The sequence below is a fragment of the Phalangium opilio genome, unplaced genomic scaffold (assembly GCF_054372755.1).
Source record: "Phalangium opilio isolate 3A_F unplaced genomic scaffold, DU_Popi_V2 ptg000090l_1, whole genome shotgun sequence".
NCBI classification, from domain to species: Eukaryota; Metazoa; Arthropoda; class Arachnida; order Opiliones; family Phalangiidae; genus Phalangium; species Phalangium opilio.
In genome coordinates, this window is record NW_028324195.1 from 3,544,358 (window position 1) to 3,554,157 (window position 9,800).

Below are 9,800 nucleotides of genomic sequence, written 5' to 3' on the forward strand. Positions count from 1 at the left end.
TTGAAACCCCTAAGAAACTCGCATTTAAAAAAGCTCTCCTTAATGTACAAAACACAGATAATAAGTGCTTCCTATGGTCAATTTTGGCTCATTTACACCCTAAAAATAATAACCCCCAGCGCTTAACAAGGTATCTAGAGTTTAGCAATGAAATAGACATGGCCGGTATTACATTCCCCGTGGAAGTAAATGCCGCAAAATTAGAGAAATTTGAGCGTGTAAATAACCTTTCGCTTAATGTATTCGGCTAAGAGAATGAGGTTTCCCTCTTTACGTGAGTTCCAACAGAGTTGAGGAACCGCGACAAGTTGATTTGTTGCTATTAACCCAGGCCGAGAAGAAGCACTTTTGATTAATTCGCAGCATCACCCGACTTCTTGCAAGAACGTTCACCGCACACGCTCACAGGAACTATTACTGCCGCTATTGCCTGCATCGTTTCTCCGGTGCGAACTAGAAGAGACAAACTACAAGAACCACATCAAGGAGTGCAGTCTACACGGACCCCAGAAAATCGAGATGCCGGTGAAGGAACCCATTCTGGAATTCAAAAACGTTGCCTGGCAACAGAAGGTAAGCTAAATCTATTATTATTATTTTTCAGAGGAAAGAGCGAATAACGCGTATGATTAGATGCATGAGAGAGGGGGAGAGATTTCGGTTATCATTATAGAGTACACTATCACTGACAACATGTTTTGTCTTTTCCCACAGGTGAAATACGCCATCTACGTTGACTTCGAGTCGATTCTCCGCAAAGTTCACCGATGCGACCCCGACAGTGACCTCTCGTCTACCACGAAAACTTCGCAGCATATCTCGTGCGGGTTCAGCTATGTGATTGTTGGTCACGATGGTACAGTGTCCAAACCGGTTACTTAACGTGGGGTAGATGCCACGGAAAGGTTTTTAGAAAACCTTTTGCGTGAAGATGCAATTATTCAGGGTAAAATTAAAGTTAACACCCCCATGAATTTATCAAACTTAGAAAAGGTACAGTTTGTCACGGCTCAAGACTGTTACCTGTGTAACGAACCCTTTACCGATAATGACTGTAAAGTACGTGACCCCGATCATACTACTGGGGCCTACATGGGAGCCGCTCATAATTCGTGTAACCTGAAGCTGAGAACCAGGAATTTCGTTCCGGTTCTTATGCAATCTCTCTCGTTACGACGCCCACCATATAATGGATAAAATAGGGCTGGTTAAAGACCATGAGATCAAGTGTATTCCGACAAATTCGGAAACTTATATTTCATTTTCTCTTGGTAATCTTAGATTTTTAGACTCCATTAGGTTCATGCCTGCATCGCTGGAGACACTAGTGGCAAATCTGGCTAGATGAGGAGCCGATAAGTTTAAGTGTTTAAACTCTGTGTTCAGCGCCGAGGAAATACCACACCTATTGAGGAAACAGGCCTACCCGTACGACTACTTTGACTGCGAGACGAAATTCAACGAGACGGAGCTACCACCCAAAGATGGCTTTTTCAACACCCTGACGGACGAGGAGATTAGCTATGCGAATTATTCCCAGGCTCAAACAGTTTGGGAGAAATTCCAAATCGCTAATCTGGGCGAGTATCATGACTTATATGTTACGACCGACGTTTTGCTCCTAGCGGATGTTTTCGAGAGTTTCAGAACCATGTGTTTAGAATATTACAAGTTAGATTGCGCGCACGCATATACAGGCCCCGGCTTTGCTTGGCAAAGTGCGCTATGCATGACCCGAGTGAGATTGGAACTTTTATTAGACCCTGATATGCATCTCTTTATTGAGAAGGGAATAAGAGGGGGTGTCTCATTAATTACGCATAGGTTGGCAATAGCTAATAATAAGGATCTTCCCGAAACATTCGACCCAGCAAAACGTAGCTCCTACATTACCTACCTAAATTTTAATAATCTTTACTGCACTGTAATGTGTCACCACCTACCGATGAGTGGTTTTCGATGGATTCAACCCTGTCAGGATTTCACCCGTGAAATTATTTTGAATCACCCAGACGATGATTCACAGGGGTTTATTCTAGAGGTAGATCTTGAGTACCCGGAAAGTTTGCACGAAGAACATAACTGCCTTCCCCTAGCCCCCGAATCACGTGTTATTAGCGTGGACGAGCTTTCCCCGTTTTCGGTGGAACAATTGCACAAGCTCAAAATTAAAGTTAAGGATAGTCTTCCAAAGTTATTACCCTCTTTTAATTTCGGCAGTTTAACTTCTATCAATAAAGTTAATCTTTCCTAGTAGCTTCACAAAGATAAGAAACCTTATGCCTAATTTTAATTACTTAAAACTATCCCCATTAATTTCTATCCCGTGTAATAACTTTAAAAATTCCCGAATATGTAAAAAGTAAATTTACAAATAATATTTATTTTTAAGAAAGAAAAACATGTACAATATAACAAGTTGGGAAACCAATGTAAACCTCTCCGAGTCGAGAGAAAATTAAGAGGTTTTTCTCAAATAATTAAATATTATGGATATTAATTATTTTAAACGTAAGTATTTTTCCTTTATTCTAGTTAAGTCGTTTTAAGAAAGTTATTCCTAAAACCATTTTAAACAGCTATTGTTGAGGTTTGAATTCTAGCGTATGCCTCTAAGAAGCTTTGGAAATTTATGGTATATTGATTCACAATAAATGATAAGAAATCCGCAATTGTGTGAGCCTTTGGTGAAAGCCTTTCATTGGGAAGCTAGACGTTCCTCGTAACCCTAGCCGATCGCCGCGTACATCTAAACCCTAACGATGACAATGGAGTTGAAGCCAATATTGCTTTCTGTGAAATACAAACGCGGTCCGGATATTGTATATACGTTTGATCCGATTTGCCAACTGCCAACGCGGTGACAGACAGACTTACACAAACATACACACAGACACGTCCAGTGTAATACCTCTCTGTGACGTCATCGTCACTCGGAGAGGTAAAGAGTGAGAAAAACTTAAACCCGTAAAAAAAATTTAAGTTTTTTTTAGAGGGATAATGAAAGGGACAGACAGTTTGTTCATCGATTTATAAGGTTACAATAAAATCGAAATCAATAGCGAAACCTTTATAGATATAAAGCGAAAAAAAATGGTTGTCTGACCACTTCATTATCCCTTTAACCGAATTGAAATTATTTGCGTTTCTTATGTTATCAAGTTATTTTTGCTGCTAGGCCATTTCGAGAAGGTTGTCTCACTTTTCTCCGCTGATAGAAGCAAGGACATTATACAATGGTTTTCGAAGCCCAACTCATAAAAATAAGCAATAGGGTTTTAGCAAGGTGCTTTTACGAACGGCACCGAAATTTACAAATACCCTTCGACGAAATAGATAAGATACTTCACTTTCGCGAAATTGCGAGAGAAATCGGTGTGAGTTTAAGAAGCCAGGATAACGCGGCTCGTATGTATCTCAGGCGATTTGTATTCAACTGCAAGAGTAGTAAATTTAACTTAAAAAAAGGACTTAGAACAATGTTTAAGGAATTAAAAAAGAAGAGAATTCATCTGATAGCGGAGCATCCAATAACAGTTTTGAGGATGAACCCATTGACCTGTTTTGGGGATGCAACCATTGACCTGTCTGGGGATGCGAACAGTGGTAATGAGAAACCAGTATTGACGCAAGTGCTTCCAATTGACGAACCTGTAGAGCAAAATACTCAAGTGATCGGTGCCAACGGAAACAATATTTACTGTGATATAAAAGCGACTGAAAGTACCTTTAAAACTATCAGTGCCTTAAAAGAATTTCATCCATCGACTGAAACCCCTGAAATGAAAGCCTGGATAAATAATATAATAATAATGAAATGAAATGAAATGGATTGTTTATTGTGTATAAAAAAAGCTGTTATTACAGCTCACGAGAATATACATAGTTGTCGGGATGTGCAATCTTTATCAAGTTTTTTATTTTTTTTTTAAATTATCATTCCTGGTCGCTTACACTATACCTAGTCCCGGTTCAGTTAATAATAGTTTCAATAATATGCAATATGTGAATTATTTTATCTCTTTTTGCTTGATCGAGAAGATGTCAAATTTGTCCTGGAAATTATTGCATGTTTTTTGCATGCGTAAGATTGGATTCATTCTGTTTCGGGATGGATAAAAGGTAGCTTGCCTTCTTTGAGTGTTTGGCACAAAGAAGGCTAGTTGGGCCAATAAAGTAGGGGAATGAAAATTACCGTTTAGTAATTTATGGACAAAGTTCACATCTACAATCTGCCATTGGTAATGCAAAGGTTTTAATTTTAGCGTCTCTAACAGTGCATTATAGTCGTATTCATGGTCCCGTAAAAAGAATATGTGGCAATACTGTAGGAATTTTCTTTGGACACCCTCCATTTTGTCCAGGAGATATTTACTGCACCCACTCCATGTTAAGCACCCGTAAAGAACGCGCGAGCGAACTAAACTAAGGTACAGCAGCCTGAAGTGGGACAGGGAGCGAAGTTTGCGAGAGAGTTTCAGTATAACTGCTAATGTTCGACGGGTGCGACTGACTGTAAGATGGATATGGTCACGAAAATATAATTGTCTATCGAATGTCACTCCAAGGTCCTTGACTACTGGTTTTTGTGGGACAATTATGTTATTTAACTTGTACCTAGTGAGCACCTCGCGGCAAACTCGTCTTGTGAAGCTCACATGTACCGATTTTGCTGGATTGATGGGAATATTGTTCTTGTTGCACCATAAAGTGATCGCATCGAAGTCTCGTTGGAGCATTTCGCTATCGTCAGTAGACTTGATAATTTTACACACTTTTATATCGTCCGCAAATTGAAATAATTTAGTGTACTTTGTAGCAAATTGTAAATCATAGGAATACATATTAAAAAATAGTGGGCCGAGGGAAGATCCCTGCGGGACCCCACATGTAATTGCATAGGTCGCTTTAGTAGTAGTACCGTTGCATTTGATAACGTTTACCCGATTTGAGAGGTAGTCACCTATCCACCCCAAGACCGCACCATCCACGCCAAGACCACGCAATTTAGATAGTAATAGTTTATGAGAAACTCGGTCGAATGCCTTGGCCAGATCGAGGTATAAAACGTCTACCTGACCACGGCTTTCCACCTCTGGTGCCACATAATCTAGGAAAGCTATAAGATTAGAATCTATGCTCCTACCCTGTTGAAAACCGTGCTGGCAGTCATAAGGGAACATTTTGAACCACCGTTGCAAGTGCGTATGCATGACTCTGTCAAAGACTTTGGCAAAGACACACAAAAGGGAAATCGGCCTGTAGTTTTTCACGTCATGAGCTGGACCACTTTTGTATATGGGGACTATTATTGCCCTTTTCCATTGAGCTGGAAATTGCCTAAGCTCGAGAGAGAGATTGAAGATGAGAGTAAGTACGGGTAGCAGAATCGTCGCGCTGTACTGTCATTAGTCAGAAGTGGTTGAGGGACTGTCCTTTAGCAATTCCGACTCGTGTTTCTGACTATCACGTGGAACACCTGTAAAGTTCGCAATGATGCAGTCAGCAGGCCATATATTAGTGTCATCGAGGGCATCAAACTCCTCCGGATCAGTACACGTCACGTAAAAGGATGAGTGGCGCGCCTTAGGATTTTTTGGACGCAAACGGATACACTGAGCCGATATTATCCCGTGATCTTCCCCGAGAGCAGCCTGAAGATCTCCAGAAAGCAGTGATTCATCCAATAAGCTTACAAATAAAGCCCTAGGAGCCGGTTTAGGGCCACGAATCGCAACTTTCAACCGTGAAGCCGTGGCCGATCCCTTTTTCACAGCCTGCATAGGTCGGGTCTGTTGAGTCTGGCGTGGTGGTTGAAGCAGCGGACCATTGCGGCTAGCCATCGCAGCAAATGAACCCGGAATAGGTAGCGTCGGTAACTGGGCGAAGGGAAGAGCCCGTGGGTTCTACGGCTCGCTCCGTGAATCAGTGGGTTTGCCATTAGTAACGTTGCAAGACGGTCCAGAGGAAGAAAGTGCCGTGAGTAATTCGGAGTTTTCCCGACGCAGCGTCTCCTTCTCTCGCTCAGCAATCGCAAGTTTAGTTTCCAATGCATCGACCGTAGAAGAAAGATTCACCAATTGGTCTTGCATTTGGTCCAGTTTGCGTAAAATGTGAACCAGGATGGAATCGGGTTCTCTTGTGAGGCTGTCGACCTTAAGAAGGTTGTGAAAAGCCTCATGAACATCGTCAAGTGTTACGGAAGATAGAGTAGCCGGGGATAAACCATCCGCCGACGGCCTAGAGCTTGTGTTTGCGATTCCCTTGACCTTCGTGGTTTCACAGTCAGTGCACGTAAACGAATTGCCACTCAGGCACTTGCTGTGTGCCCTTCTGTTACATCCATTTGCGCACTTAGTAGAAGTTTGCTTCCCATAAAACTTCTGTTTACACCTGACACAGTCGTCTTTCGACGGAGCCATAGGAAAAATCGACAACAAAAAGAACTGTCTGACCTGTAGTGAAGTCGCGTTAGTGAAGAGGCAAAAGTGCAACGAACAAGTCCAAGTCCAGGTCAATAGTTCGTAGTTTTGAAGGGTAGAATCGCTAAGCCTTGGCGATGGAACGAAAGGTTCAAAAAAGTTTGAAAAATAATAATAATAATAATAAATTTATTTCCCATTTGAGCATGGTGGCAGCCAAGTAAAGGAGAAGTTCAAAAGAAGAAACCTCATTAAAAAGTGCATTGCCATACGTTAAAAACACTACCTCAGCTGACGATGCCTTACACACTGACCACTTCCTTTGTACAAGCGGACGAAGAAAAATCCACAGAATATACCAGTAGCTCAAAAGATAAAGCTAATAGTCACGTCAACTCCAAGAAAATGTCACCAATTGTTTCTTTGGAAAGATTGGACGAGAGTACTATCTTAGAAGGCCTATCGCCCAAAACAAAAGCACCAGTTATGTCCAGAAAAAACGTTTTAAAACGTCGTTGTAAGCGAAAAGGTTGATTGGGTTCATGAAATGAGTATTTATTTATTTACTGTAATCGAAGGGTTGCTTATGTGGTTTGTTTTGTTTTCAAGCGGACCAAGATGTGGCAGTCGATTGTACTGTTATGGATTTAGAAAAATGTGGTAAACAATCCAAGGTTAGTTTATCGACAGGTAAACTTGACTGAATTAGGTTATGTAATATATTAATTTAAATCTTGTTTCATGTTAAGATGAATGAGCCTTCTTTCTCTGAAATGAATGTAAGAATTTGTATCATGAGCACATGAAATCCCTTCTAACCCTTCGTTTTCATTTGAAAAAACCTTTTATTTCCATATTTTAGTATTAAGATGTGTGGGACACATTCATTGAAACTACGCCCGAAGAAAAAAATTTAAAAATCTGTCAGCAAGAGAATGTGGTGATATTGGAGACCTTGTTTGAAAAAATAAGTGTTTCACAGTTTCAGTCAATTGGTCCAGGCTTCTTTTAAAGAGAATTACCAAAAATTATACATTAAAATCCTATCTCAAGGAATTGGCTACCACCAAAAAAATCGGTGAAGGGTCCTTAAAATCCTTTCTCAAGGAATTGGCTACCGCCAAAAAATCCGTGAAGGGTCCTTTGCCGAAGTTTTCAAGGTAAAATGTAAAAGTGAATTCATTTTTTTGAAAATTGTGCCAGTTGATATAATCTTTGCATTTGGATAAGAAGAACTGACCCTGCACGAAGTTCTTTCAGAGATCATAATTTCCAAATAAAATTTACTTAACTTGTTAGTTATGTTACTGTTGATTGACCAGCTTCATTTTTTTAGAGAAATATTGTTAAAGAAATAACGTTGAAAATAGGGCACCCATTTTCATCGAAGTGAAAGAGTATGTTATAAATTAGGTTTTGATTATTGGGGTGTGATCGGGATTTTTTTTCTCATTTAGAATCTCGTATGCTGAGGGAATTTTTTCCCATTAAACTTCTACAAGAATGGGCGATTTTTAATAATAAAAGAGACGATGCTGTAAATGACGACCCAGGTAATGAACGCTACATCCCAGGGGGCGGGAATTACATAAATCTCCACATTTATTTAACTAAATTACATAGTAAACTTTACTTCAACCTCGGTAATTTCTCACTTTTCTTTGTTATAAAGGTCAATTTGATGATTATCAACGGTGCATCGTTTCGCGATACGCTTATGGGGGCACAGATTTAGAGCATTTCGAAGTACGTGAAAATTATTCCATGAGATTTATTTCAAAGTATTATTTATGCCTTATTTATAATACCGTAATTTTTATATTTGTGATAGTTTTCAAAGGCGTCAGACTTAACTGCATTTATTAAACAATTATTCGTGGGTTTAGCTGTTGCGCAAGAGTCACGCAAATTCGAACATCGTGAGTTGCACGAAGGAAACATCTTAGTTTCGAAAATTCGAAGGAAATTCACGGACTTTCTTTAGGAAGGGAAAGTCATTGAAGTTTTAACCAACGGATGTGACGTAAAAGTCATTGACTTTACATTAGCTAGGCTGGATAAAGGTGAGACTAATTAATTTTAAATGTTGTTTACTGTATAACATAAATTTCTTTATTATTATTATTATAGACAAAACTCCCGTCTACAAAGATTTCAGACGATTCCGAATTATTTGCCGGAACGGGCGATGAGCAATTTGATGTCTATCGCGCCATGAGGGTCCAAACAAAGTGAGTTTAAAATATCATTTTAAGATATTTTCGCGAATAAATGAATACTTATTTACTTAATAACTTTAATCATAAATTTTGGGGTGTAAATTAATTTTAGTGTCTCTGAGTCTAAACCTAAGTACCTTAGGCTTACTGTTAGGGTTTGACATTTTTTTTAAATAATGGTGAAATGATATTCACCATTGTCTTTGAATTTCGCTCTTAAATAGGAAAGAATAACACGAGTCCAAGCCCGTAACGAATATATTGTTCTTGTCATTCCTAATGAAAAGGTTGAGTGATCGTCATAAAAATCTTATGATACAAGACAATATTTCAACCGAAAGGATGAAACGTTTTTAATGGGCATTGAAAACTGCAACTCCGCCAAAGAATTCGTGTACCGTACAAGGTTTTTAAAGACATTTAAGAATAAGTTGTTACTTAAAAGAACTTTAAGAAAAAAATTACAAAAATTTATGTTGTGACAAGAGCCAGTTGGTCAGTTTTTTTAATTATTGTATGTTTCTTTTAAATATCTGTTTACTTTTTATACATTTGATATTTTCTGTACTTTCAAATGTCATTTAAAGGTTTAAAAAATGTTATTTTAATATTTTAAGATTTCATATTGACTTATAATTTTTTAATAGAACTAGAAGCATATAATACGTCTCTTTGAGAGAAGTATACCGCAAAGCGGCGGGGTAATTGTAACATGATTCTTCCCAACATCAGAACATAATTATGGATGCCTTTTCTGCGGTGTGCGCCTTTTAGATGATGAGTAATAGAGAGTTAAAGCCACCTCATATGTTTCTATACCTCCCATACCAACGCGTGGCTTATGGTTTGTGGGCTCAGCAATAAAATCGTTTTTCTTTTTAACATCGAGGTATTTCGTCTGTCCATCGGGAAAAATTGATCAAGAAGGTAGGGAAATTCCATTCAGAGAAGGGTCTATTAGTAACGTCATAATATATGTACCATATGCCTATCACTGGTTACAGAGAGCTTGTCCTGAAGTGACACTGGTAAAACGTCATAGATTCTTTTAATGCGACGCCAGGTGAGGCGTAGTCAAAGGCTAAATAGGAAGATGTACAGCAAAACCGCGTGTAGTCAATTCTAGCGCCGTTCTCGGCTAAGACTAAAGTACAGAAAA